This window comes from Trachurus japonicus, unplaced genomic scaffold (assembly GCF_045865225.1).
Source record: "Trachurus japonicus isolate A0001 unplaced genomic scaffold, Traja_1.0 AP030756.1".
NCBI classification, from domain to species: Eukaryota; Metazoa; Chordata; class Actinopteri; order Carangiformes; family Carangidae; genus Trachurus; species Trachurus japonicus.
Window position 1 is genome coordinate 146,816 of NW_028220889.1, and position 14,043 is coordinate 160,858.

Genomic DNA, 14,043 nt, shown 5'->3' on the forward strand with positions numbered 1-14,043 from the left:
GCAGCAGCAGCAGCAGAGAGATGGTTTAATGTTCAGGTTTCTAACTGTAGTAGCAGCAGAGAGATGGTTTAATGTTCAGGTTTCTAACTGTAGCAGCAGCAGAGAGATGGTTTAATGTTCAGGTTTCTAACTGTAGCAGCAGCAGAGAGATGGTTTAATGTTCAGGTTTCTAACTGTAGCAGCAGAGAGATGGTTTAATGTTCAGGTTTCTAACTGTAGCAGCAGCAGAGAGATGGAGCAGCTCCTGTATGGGGAGCCTGGCTCTGACTTAGCTCCTGTCCAGCTGAACAGCGGAGTGATTATGTCTGTGAAAAGTCCCAGTGCTGTTATACTGTATATCAGCACTATGGAACGTCTCTTGTCCAATCAAATTGCTCGGTTGGGACCGGTCGGAACTAACTGTTGTGTAATTATTTTTATATCTAATGTAAATAATATTTTTCTCTCTGGCCACCCTTTTCGTCCTGGCAAATGCAGGCCCTAAATTCACACACATTGTAAGTTATGTCAGCTCTGAAGTTGAAGTGATCTGTGAGGAATTTCTTGTCTGAAATTGAAATTAAAATCTCCCTCTTCCTCCTTCCCCTCCATTCCCCTGTGCCCCCACCTTTGTCTCCCACTGTTGCTGGTCCAGGCTGTCACAGACTGAAAGGTAAGGTGACACATGAATTTTGTGTTTCCTCTGATTAAATTAAAATGACATTATAATCAGATACTGAAACTCTAGCTTATTCTCTCTTCTCCCTCCTTCCGATTGCCATATTTCTCTGTCTCTGACTGCAGATCAGAGCTATTGCTGGTGGCTCCCTGGAACCAAACAACGTAAGTTCCTTCCTAACATGAACATGAAGCTCCCCTTTTATTCAAACAAACCAAAGTGACATACAGGGCTGTATATTGATTGAATTGGATTGATTCGATTTCGATACCTAAGATTCTAAATCGCTGAATCACGTTTCGATTTGATTCACTTTAATTAGAATCGATTCAATCCCCTCTTAAAAAATGAAAATGGCTCAACTCTGTTAAAAAATACAATGTTCTTGATTTTTTTCTTTTCACCATAAACAACAGTTTTTAAGTGGAAACTTGTAAATTTGACAGAAAGGAATTGCAAGTGAAAGTGAACTTGAACTGCAACATTCCTGCGAATTGCATTAATTAATTAATTTATAATTAAGGCATTGTTTCTTTAAGTGAAAAATATTAATGGTAAACAAAACAAAAAAAAACTAAACGTAAACTTCAGTCTCAAGTCAAGTCTGCAGCAGCTAAAGCTCCCTCCCTCCCTCCCTCGTTTCCAGGAAATGTGTAGAAACGGAGCCCATGGTAAATAAAGTGACAGTGAATTTGTGGAGCGGTTCATGAGACTGGCCCAGTCAGGTCGCCTATCTCCAGAGTCTGGGCGTCATGTGTTATGATCCAACGGTCATAAAGTGGAGAAAAGTCCTACTGAAAACACGGAGCTGCTTGTCCTTTATTCTGCGGTAACACGTATCATATGTTGACTCACCTGCGGCTTGAAGAACATGCAGTTTCTGTAGATGTCTGTGTGTGTGTGTCAGCGCTGCACCGTCGCCACACACACACACACACACAGCGTCGGAGAAACAATAACCTGCAGATCACCTGAGCTGACATGAACTCTGCTCGTAGTTTTGTTTTGTTTTGGTATTTATTCATATCAAACACAGCAATACATTGGACAGTCACAAAGAGGAAGAAAGAAACTCAGCTTGTAGTTAATGTGAGTCAGAGTGTCAGACGTAACCGCGCTGCTACTTCACTGCCGGGGGAAAAAATCGATCTCATGCCCTGTGAATCGATATAACAGAATTTAAATGAAATCGATCCTAAATGGCACCACAGCAGGATTTAAAACAGCTTTTAGCCTGCTTGGTGGGAGTAAAATGTATTCTGGGACACTTGTATACTGCTTACTGCACAGTAGTAGTAGGAGGCTGTTTCGAAAACAGCCTCACACTTTCACATTTGAAGTAATGTTTACTATTGAAACAGGTGACTAATTAGGGGTTTTGTTTTGTCTTGCAGGTGTCGTTGTGTCCCTCTATCATCCTCCTCCACCTCTCCCAACCCTCCCGATCCCTCTGCTCATATAGAGGCCTCACTATCCCCAAAGAGATTTCACAACTCTCCCCTCTCATCTACAAACTCACCACTAATTTATGAATCTTCTATCTCTCCTATCCATCTACCCATTTCTATCTAATTGAAGGTGTTCTGTCTTGTATCCCTCTCTGTCCCGCTCTATCTCGTTGGAATTTTGAGAACTTTTGAAAAACCCTTGAAAAACCCTTGAAAAACAACTTGATCTTTCTGTTTTTGAACCTGTGAGTTTCTCCACTTACACCCCCTCTATCTGTCTCTCCTCTGTCTTTTGTTATGTTATATTGATTTTCACACATCTATAGTCTAAACATTATTTGATAAACATAGCTGAAAGAAAGATAATCGATCAGATTAAGAAACATTTGGCCATTTAACTGACTAGATTTTATTCAGCAACTAAACATATATCATAGTTGTGAGAAATAACTGAGTTTGAATTGCGTGACACAGATTTGTGATCACTAACATTGTACTGAAAATAAATCATACATTTCTGTTGAACATAACTTCAAGGAGAAGTCACATTTGCAGTAGAGAGATATTTACTCATTGATTTACTTAAGTTGACCTTGATATAAAATATAAACAAAAGCTAATTGTCTCAGTAGTAATTTTGAAGAGCATTTGTTCCTTGGCACTCATTTTTGGATTTTCACAGGTTTAGGTCTGAATATTTGCTGTACACACTCAGATAATTTCAATAAATCACTATATACGAGTATTTTGTTGTGTTTGTGGTATCTGAAATAAATAAATAACAATGCCAAGAAAGGGCAAAAGGTCTGTGGCTGCAAAAGTCCGATGGCAGAAGCTGGAGTCTCTTGAAGCAGAAACAAGTGTCCAAGCAGAAAATCCTGGTCCACATAGCAGTGAGTCTGACACGGTTCCCGGTCCATCTGTGCAACAGAGAGGTCAACAGAAGTCCCCTGTATCCAAGGTTTCCTATGCAGATGTGGTAAAAGGTAAATGCCCAACTGATGCCCTGTGCGTGGAAGAACATGCTACTGTTGTTAAGCCCAGTGGTGGTCCAGCTGCACCAAAAGGTTCTCGTGGAGATGTGTTAAAAGGTAAACGTCCCAGTGATACACCACTTGAAACAGAGTGTTCTCGTAACCAGGTAAAGTCTCGTAGACAACATGATGCACCAGGTCCAGCGCAGGTTTCATATAAGAGAGGACAACAAACTGATAATCCACGTGTCGCTGCAGCTTCTTATGCTAACGTGATCAACCAGCCCACTGAGATCAGAGTCCGTGCATCCTACAGCCAGAATCACTATAAATACGGTGAATACAGTAACAGGCAATGTACATGTAACTCTCTGATGTTTCTAGCCTGTCTTTATGAGGACGAACACATCCAGACAGCAGACCTCAACTGTGTTTTGGACAAAGGTAATGCTCTGTATGGTGAAGCCATGATAAGGTTTCCTGACTCCGTCCACTTGGCTACAGATGAAATCCCTGACATCGTGACTGCACGCAGAAATGTGTATTATGTAAACATGACTCAGCTGTCCCGTTACGGCACATTAGGACAACCTGGTAGTGAATATGTTGATTCCTTTCGTGACCTAGAAGCTGGAATGAGCTGTCTTCTGTCAGAAGTGCAGTACGCTTTGCTAATTATGGAAGGTGCATGCATTGCAGTGTTCAGAACCAGATCTGGCAGGTATGGTTTCTTTGACCCACACTCCAGAGGAGAAACTGGTTTACCAGATCCTTTTTTTTGGTTGTGCCATCATGGTGACATTTTCACATCTCCGTGACGTCATCAACAGGATCAAACAGTGTCACAAGCGCACCAAGTCCTCCTGCAACTATGAGCTGAAACCTGTGGAGTTTTTCAGTATGAACGAACACAACGAAGTCAGCCTTGACGCACCGATTACAGTGAACACTGACACAACACCTGTTCTCAATGAGCCAACTCTAAGTCCCATCACTGACATCTGTGATGAAATACTTGAATATGAAGATGAAGCATCCACTGACATTGAAATTGAACTACAATCACCGATACAGTCCAATGTCACTTCTCTAACAGCTCATGATGAATCTCACCAAGAATCCACTTCGGCTGCTGCTTCAAAGGAAAATGATGCTGCTGATCTGTCTGACACCATGTTTCATCAAGGTTTGTCCACTGACATCACCTCTACTGTGACACAACAGGATCATATTAGGTTGCCTGATACTGAAGCACATCAACCTGTCTCATCTGACATCTTGAAAAAAGTGTCTAAACTGCCTAAAAACCAGAGGAGAAGATTCATGCAGAGACAAATGCTCTCAAAAAAAGAAACACAAAAGGACAAAAAAACAAGACAAAGAGAAAAGTATGCTTTAAATGACACATTCAGAGAAAAGAAGAAATGTTATGAAAAGAGAAAGTACTGTAATGAGTTACACAGAAAAGAAAAACAGCGATACGAGGCCAAACGCTATCGAGACAGGCAAGCAGAAATCAAACAAAAGTACAAAGACTATATGAAGAACTGTTACGTAATGAATCGTGAAGTCAGACGGCAGAAACAAATGTATATTACACAACGGTACAAGCATGATGCAGGTTTTCGAAACCAACAAAAGCTAAATATCACACAACGGTACAAGCATGATGCAGGTTTTCGAAACCAACAAAAGCTAAATATCACACAACGGTACAAGCATGATGCAGGTTTTCGAAACCAACAAAAGCTAAATATCACACAACGGTACAAGCATGATGCAGGTTTTCGAAACCAACAAAAGCTAAATATCACACAACGGTACAAGCATGATGCAGGTTTTCGAAACCAACAAAAGCTAAATATCACACAACGGTACAAGCATGATGCAGGTTTTCGAAACCAACAAAAGCTAAATATCACACAACGGTACAAGCATGATGCAGGTTTTAAAGACAGGCAAAAAATGTACATCACACAACGGTACAGAAACGATGCAGCTTTCCAACAAAGGCAAAAGTTGTATTATACAAAAAAATACAGAGAAGACTCAGAATTTAAAGAACAGAGGTGCCTTTATATTAGGAGACTTTACAGTCACAACCAGACATACAGACAACAACACAGAGCACTGATGAAGCAAAGAATGCGAGAGAGATATCAAAACAATCTTGCTTTTAAAACCACACACAACATGAGATGTGCAATGAAAATCAAGCAGAAATACAGACGGATCATTAGACAACCAGAAGAGAGAGACAACAGTGTGATTGCAGAGGCCATATCTGTGTTCAGATCACAAATTAAAGCTGGTCCCACTTTCGTGTGCACCGTGTGTTTAAAAGCCTCATTTCCAAACCAGGTGAAACAGTGTAAGAGGTCAAACTATGTGAGAAATCCACATGTGGTTGCAGCGTGTCTAACTGGTAAATATGTTCATATTTGTGATGAAGTCTGCAGAAATGAACAACAGTGCACGATGCCAGATGAGAGGAAAAAAGAGTGGATCTGTCACACCTGTCATGATCACCTGAAACGTGGAGCCATGCCGTCTCTAGCTGCAGCCAACAACATGGAGCTTGTTGACATTCCACCTGAACTGTGTGACCTCAACATTTTGGAGAGACATCTCATAGCCAAGTGCATCCCGTTTGCAAAGATAATTCCTCTTCCCAAAGGCAGACAAAATTTAATAAGAGGTAATGTGGTGTGTGTCCCCTCTGAAGTACAGGAAACTGTACAAGCTTTGCCCAGAGTGAGAAGTGAGTCTCAGGTGTTGAGAGTGAAACTGAAGAGACGACTGTGTTACAGAGGTCATCAGCTCTTCCAGACTGTCACCTGGTCTAAATTGGTTCAGGCGCTGCATAAACTGAAAGAGATTCACCCACAGTATAAGGATGTAAGTATCAGAGATGACGCTGAGCTGTGTGACCCCACACTTCCTGATGTGGATGAGGCAGAGGATGACATGATGAACGATGATGATTACAATGAGGATGATCTGCTGGAAATTGATATGTTTGACAATGACGCAATCCATGAGGTAGAACCTGACGATGAGCAGGATGTTGACATGTTGTCATGTGATGGTGAACAAACAAATGCTGAGCAGCCAACTGAGCAGACAGCTGATGATGAGGAACAAGAAAAAGACCTTCCTAATGGCGGATTCGCACTTGACTCGTGCCTTCAGCCGACCGATGTTTCAGAGGACATATTGAGTTTTAGTGAGGGAATCTACTCTGTAGCGCCTGCTGAAAGAAACTCACCTGTTGGGTTCTTTAAAACTCCCAATCTTGAGTCTTTGGCTTTCCCTGTGCAGTTTCCTACAGGTCAGAACACACTGGATGAAGCTAGACTTGTTAAGCTGTCGCCCAGCGGTTATTTCAAAGCAAGGCTTTTCTGTGTTGACAATCGTTTTGCCAGAGACACAAACTACTTGTTTTTTGCTCAGTTTGTAACTGAAATTCACTTGGCCACAAACAGCATGAGCATTCAGTTAAGGAAAGCAAAGCCTATGACCAGAGACGGACGTAGAATAACATCAGACATGTTACTGGATAAACATGAGGTGGAAAGACTGGTGAGAAATAAAGATGCAGTAAGGTTCATGCAGCCACTCAGAGGAACTCCTGCCTACTGGCAAAAAACAACCAGAGATCTGTTTGCCATGATCAGACAGTTGGGAACTCCTACCTTCTTCTGTACATTCTCAGCAGCTGAAATGCGTTGGCCTGAGGTGATTGAAGCAATAAAAAGACAACAAGGTGAGGATGTCAATTTTGACGAGCTGGACTGGTCTGCAAAGTGTGACATACTGAGAAGCAATCCTGTGACAGCCATGCGTATGTTTGATAAACGTGTAGAAGCTTTATTCAGAGATCTTCTATTCAGTCCGGCACAGCCTTTAGGAAAAATAAACGATTATTTCTACAGAGTTGAGTTTCAGCACAGAGGAAGCCCGCACATTCACTGCCTGTTATGGATAGAAGGTGCACCTGTGTTTGAGGAGGATAGTGACCAAACGGTGTGTGACTTTGTGTCAAAGTACATCACAGCTCAGCTCCCTGACCCACACAGACAACCTGAACTGCACAGAAAGGTGACAGAGTTACAGATGCACAGCAGAAACCACTCTCGCACATGTTTCAGAAGCTTTGGCTCTGCCTGCAGATTTGGATTTCCCAAACAACCCTGCAAAGAGACAATGATCACCAGACCATTTGAAAGTGACACTGACATTTCCGAAGCAGTGGAAAAGGCCAAAAAGAAACTCCAACCACTGAACGCGCTCCTGAACGAACCTGAGATTGCCGACCTGACTTTAGAGCAGCTCCTGGCTCGCTATGAACTGACAGTCAGAGAATATGAGGAATGCATGAGCTTGATTGCCACATCCTGCTCAGTGACACTGAAACGTGACCCCAAAGACTGCTGGGTAAATGGGTTTAATCAGTACCTTCTCAAATCCTGGAATGCCAATATTGACGTGTCTTATATCCTAAATGCTTATTCCTGCATCATGTATCTGACCAGCTACATAACAAAGCAAGAGTCCAAAATGTCAGACTATCTGAAAACAGTGATTGAAAACTCAAACAAGGAACATGTCAACGAATGTGATGAAATGAGAGAGGTGATGCAGGCTTATTCCAAAAAGAGAGAAATCTCAGCACAGGAAGCTGTGGCAAGAGCGTGTGGTCTCAAACTAAAGAAATGTTCACGTGGTGTTGTATTCCTATCCACAGATGATAATCCAGTCAAAATGAGTAAACCCATGTCAGCCCTGGAGAACGCAACACCAGAAAGTTCAAGCATATGGATGACGTCACTGACTGACAAATACAAAAACAGACCTGAGACACCAGAGTTTGAGGAGATGTGTTTTGCTGATTTTGCAGCTACATGCAGGATTCTCTATGGCAATCAGACAAAAGGCAAAGATGCCCTTCGCTTGCTGAATGACTCAGGATTTGTTCAAAGGCGAAAAAACGACAAGCCTGCTGTGATCAGATTTTACCGCCCCTCGAAGGAAAAAAGTCCTGAACAACACTATGGATCACTACTGAAGCTGTACGTTCCCTACAGATCAGATGCAGAACTGAAAAGGCCATTCTTACCCACGTACCAGTCCTTTTATGAAAGTGGCATTGCACGTCTGCCTGGCCGTGAGCACGGTGAGCTGGTTAAACACATTGTGAAACGAAACAAAGACAAATATGAGAAAAACAGTAAAGAGATTGAGCAAGCAGTGGAGGAATATGAGCAGAACAGAGGAGTGATTGATGAGTGGAACAACCTGGCACCTGAGTCTGAAATGGTGAGGATGGAGTGTATTGAGGAACTACAAGCACAGCCACATGATGACAATGTACAAGAAAATGTACCAGACTACAATCGACAGGCTAATGCTGTAACAGAAGCCAGAGCCATCAGAGAGCCCCCTGCAATGGATCCTGCTGTGTTACGTCACATGTATCAGAACCTGAACCAGAAACAAGCCTGTGTCTTCTATTTAATCAGAGACTGGTGCATCAAGCGTGTTTGTGGCCCAAATCCAGAGCCGCTGTTCATTTACATCAATGGTGGAGCTGGAGCAGGAAAGTCACATCTCATCAAATGCATTTATTCAGAGGCGTCAAAGATTCTGTGTAAAGTGCCCAGACATGCAGACGAGACTGACATATCAAGCCCAACTGTTCTCCTGACTGCTTTCACTGGAACCGCAGCATTTAACATCTGTGGAACAACTCTGCACTCTCTGCTGAAGCTCCCCAGAAGTCTGAAACCTCCTTTTGTGGGACTGGGTAACAAACTGGATGAAGTCAGAGCAGAACTGATCAACGCTGAAATCCTCATCATTGATGAAGTGTCCATGGTGTCAAGGCCCCTCTTTGCATATGTTGATGTCAGACTGAAACAGATCAAAGGCAGCCAGAAACCTTTTGGAGGAATGTCAGTCATCGCTGTTGGAGACTTCTATCAGCTACCACCAGTACGACAGTCTAAACCTCTGTGTGTACACGACCCAGAAGACATTGACCTGTGGCAGGAAAACTTTCAGATGGTTACGCTCACTGAGATCATGCGTCAGAAAGATGATGTTGCTTTTGCAGAGATGCTGAACAGGATCCGCGTGAAAGACAAGTCAGAGGAGTTGTCAGAAGCAGACAGAGCTTTGTTATCACAAGCCATCACTGAACCAGCTCAATGCCCCGCTGATGCCCTGCACATTTTTGCCACCAACAAACAGGTAGATGCTCACAACTCTGCAACATTGAAGAAGTTTCACTCACACATCACAGAAATTGATGCAGACGACTATAAAAAGGACCCAAGCAGTGGAAAAATGACTCGACAGGAGAAACCGTTTAAAGGAGGTACAAATGAGCTACCAGACACGCTCCAAGTTGCTGAAGGTGTTCGTGTCATGCTGACTAGAAACCTGGATGTTTCCAAAGGACTGGTGAACGGTTCGTTTGCTACTTTTATCAAAGTGGTTACCTCTGAACCGCCTGGATCTGCACATGTCAACATGCTTGGGCTCCAAATGGATAATGAAACAGCATCAGGATCAGCTGACAACCTTGTTTACATTGAGAGGTCAGAGGACAACCTGAAACAGAAAGGAGCAGTACGCAGACAGTTTCCCATCAGGCTGGCTTTTGCATGCACCATTCACAAGGTTCAAGGTATGACAAGACAGTCAGCTGTTGTCTCCCTGAAAAACATCTTTGAACCTGGCATGGCTTATGTGGCATTGAGCAGAGTCACCTCTCTCAGTGGACTGCACCTGCTGGACATGGATGAGAGTAAAATCTACGCCAACACTGAAATCACTGAAGCACTTGAGGCCATGAGACAACTGAACCTGGATGACATGATGCCACTTCTTCATCTCAGAGACACGCTGAGCCGACCTGACACTCTGACCATTGTTCACCACAACACAGAGGGACTGCCAGCTCACATCAATGACATCAAAAGCCATCATGAACTGTGTCTTGCAGATGTTTTGTGTTTAACAGAAACCCACCTACAGGGCTCCTTTGTGGCAGACAGTCTTCAACTTCAGGGCTACAACATGTTCAAACGCAACAGACACCTGTCCTACACCAATGTTCCCCGGATGGCAAGCAGAGCTGGTGGTGGAGTTGCTGTGTATGTCAGAGACCACATCCAGGTGCGTGAAAAGCAGTATGTTCATAATGTAACTGACCTTGAGTTTGTGGCTTTGAAGGTTGAGGCCCCAGTGAGAGCACTGATTGCAGCCGTGTACAGACCTCCAGACTACAGTGTGAGATCGTTCCTGTCGAACCTGAGCAGCCTTGTGGACTCACTGGAGATCATGGATGTACAGCCCATCATCGTCTGTGGCGACTTCAATGAGAATCAGTCCGAGGGAAACAAGCCAATACTGGAGATGTTTCGGTCCAGAGGGTATAAACAGCTCATCACTGACCCAACCACAGACAAGAACACAAAGCTGGACCTGGTTTTCATCTCTCGACCTCAGCAGCGTCTCCATTCTGGTGTGCTGAAGACCTACTACAGTTATCACAACCCTGTGTACTGTGTGTTGTCTTTTGACAGTTCATGAAGTGATTCAGTGTTCAGGTGAGTCTAAAAAATAAAATTGCAAATGACTTGTGTGTCAAGTGGTAAAACATTTGTTTTCATAACCATGTACTCAGGTTGTTCATGGTTCCTGGTCAGGTAAGGGTTATCTATGATTGTGTTGTGCTTTTTAGGTAACCACATAGTTGATTAACTTGTTTTATGAAGTGTACTTAGGAAAAACTAATTACAAAATACACCTATACTCATAGCTCATCTGACAATGTTTTTTTTTTTTTTTTCTCGTTATGATCATATCTGTTCAGGTTGCTGCAATCAATGTAAAATGTTTTTTAAAAACAATTATTATTCCATAGATCCTCAGTATGTTTTGGCCTGTACATTTACCAGGGTGGGTTTTGGGTTTTGGGTTGGTAAATGTACAGGCCAAAAGACTTTTTGGAACCTCATAGAGCTTGTCTTTACCTACTTATAATTCATCAATAATTCTTATTCTTATCATTCTCACAATCCATGAGACAAACAGTGTAAAGTGCTTTGGAGTGGTCCAAGTGACTAGAAAAGTGCTGTGCAAGTCCATTTGACCATTTACATGATTATATACAGTCGTATACAGCTGCTGAAAGTACATGTTCTCGGTATTATATTGTTTTTTATACTTAAGTTTGTATTCGTTTTTATGACAAAAATAACAAAACATAACAACAGCACAGTACAACATACTAAATAGCTGGCATGGCCCTGCCTGACCAGAGACTATTAACTGTGTGCTTTATTTCCCTTGCATATGAGACCAAGTTCCCCTTTGCGAGGATCAGCTTGAAACGGCCAGGTCATGGTGGCTGTCAGTCTGCCACTGCCGAGGCACTACGGCCTGTTACTCTACAGTGGATCCACCACCACAGCTGGTTCCCACAGGGACACGCTCTACTTTTCGCCTGTCCTGGTCGGTCTTCGCAAAGGGACTATAAAGGTGTTTCTGGTCACTGAAGGTATGACTGACAGTATTTGGTCATTTAGAGGCTAAATGTGTTGCATATGTTTCATGCCACAATAATAACATGCAACATCTTTCTGTTTCCTTTTGTCAGGAGCACCTCCTACCACCTCATCACCATGTGCACATCCAATGCTGTGCAGTCTAATTCAGACATGCTGCTGCTGCTGCTGGGAAGATCGGTGGCCTGAGCAGAAACCAACAACATAGTGCTGCCACTGACCAGACACAACAGCAACATCCAAACTGTCAGTCTGTGGAGCCCACACTGCTGGACCGCACGGAGACATGTGATCCTGCCGCCAGCTCCTACGCCTGCTTATCATGTCCACTGTCTTCTCCTTTCAGGTCTCGCCCACTATGACCCTTCTACCTCACAGGACTGGACAGCTTTTCAGGATGTGATCTGTGTGAAGTAGCACCGAGGGTGACTGACTGATGGTTATCTGGCAGATGATTACTGAAGGTAAATGATAATCAGTTGGGATGCAAGTGTTGAACATGCATGTTTTTTTATGTTGTGACCTTAATTTTTCCTTTTTTAAAAATTCTCTTTTCAGGATCACCACCCTCCTGCTTCTGTTGATCATCTGGCAAGTGATGAGGTGCACTGCTGCATGGAACACAGCTCAGAACCACTAAGCCATCATGCTGCCACTGACGGCACACGGTAGCACCATCCAATCTGTGCAGCAAGCAGCAAATGGCCGTCAAGTCAGTTTTGAACGTGGGCCACTGCAGTCAGGACCGTGACCACATGTATACACTGCAGAGTCCCCTATGTTTTATTCTGGGCTTTCTTGTTTGTTAACAACATCTACTGCATGCCTGCCCGTCCTGGGTGAGGGATCCCTCCTCTGTTGCTCACCCTGAGGTTTCTCCGATTTTTCCCTGTTAAAGGTTTTCTATGGAGTTTTTCCTCAGTCGATGTGAGGGTCTAAGGGCAGAGGATGTTGTTAGGCTGCTGTGTGAAGCACTTTGAGACAAACTGTTTAAAAATGGGCTATAAAATGAACTTGTCTTCTTGCAAGTGCTTTAATAAAGACAGTTTGTAACTATCCTATGGACAGTCATTCCTACATGATGTTCACACGTCTTTGTTACATTTGATACTTAGATGTTTCACATCATTGAAGAAATAACTATGCTGTGTTTGAACAAATACTTAATATTTCTACACAAATGAAAATGACACATAATGCCTCTACTGTCTAACAGCAGTAGCTACACTCTTGTACAGTTCAACTGTCAATATTCAGCAATTAATTAAGCATTTTCAGCAAGCTTGACCATTTCATCTCATTTAACCTCCTGTTTTGCAAGTTCTACTTTGAATCTGATCTCAGATCTGCTTGAACTATGTCAACATTGCTTCATCAGTTTTCTTTTGCTGTCAGGTTCCAGTGTATGGCAGCAAGTGTCAACTCTTCAACCGATACAGTTAAACATGTAGGATTTTCAACATTATCATAACATTTCTACTGCTTTAAGTACTTTAATGTGGCTATAGCATTAGCCTTTTCATTATTGCTTCTGAAACATGTTCATCAAATTCAACATTGTTTCAACAATTTCTTCAGCTCATTCAGCACTGCTTCAGCAATAGCGTTCAGCTGCTCAACATTGCTTTAGCAGTTTCTTAAACTAATTTAGCATTGATTCAACAATTTCTTCAGCTCATTCAGCATCACTTTTGCTCATTCAGCATTGCTTCAGCAACAGCGTTCAGCTGCTTTCAGCATTCACACGCATTTTCTGCAGGAAATGCTATCTTTTTCTAGTTATTATTCTTACTTCTTTCACCCTTTTTCAGCAGTTTTCTGCTCCTTCATACTTTGTGCTATTTCAACAATTCATATATCAAAACGTGCAGCTTTTTCAGGACAATATTGCTATTATTTTTCTCTTTCATACTATTTATACTTTTTTAAAATATTTAACTTTTTCTGCAATTTTTCTCTCATAGGAAATGAATTGAAACAGTCTTCAAACTCTTCAAATCTTCTGCTTCATTCAGCCTCTAATAGCTTCAGCATACTTTCAGCTACAGACTTCATTCAACTTTTAAACTGTTCACAAACCTTTCAACTATTCAGCTATATCTCAGCTTATTGATATCTTCAACAGTTTCAGATATATGTATAGTTTTAAAATCATTAAAATTTCTGACAAAATTCAGATTTAACATGAAAGTCAATGGGACGGAATGTTCGGACGTTGGCAGTTGGCAGAGTGACAGAGGGTCTAAAAATCCTCTCACATTTTTCTCTCTATCCTGCCAGCACGGCCACAGATTACACTCTACACACATAATTTCGGGAATGTTTGTAGACAAGCTCATCCTTGATCTCTTCATGTGCTCAAAAAACCAGAGAGACGAACACAATTT

The 14,043-nt window shown here is 42.4% G+C and overlaps 1 long non-coding RNA gene across 1 annotated transcript; it reads left to right on the forward strand.

Annotated features, from left to right (window-relative positions):
- Positions 1 to 611: 611 nt before the first annotated feature.
- Positions 612 to 2,319, forward strand: LOC146960038 (uncharacterized). The gene is made up of 3 exons (XR_015035535.1): positions 612 to 652; positions 784 to 822; positions 2,053 to 2,319. It is a non-coding gene; the product is annotated as an uncharacterized LOC146960038 (long non-coding RNA).
- The last annotated feature ends 11,724 nt before the right edge of the window (positions 2,320 to 14,043 follow it).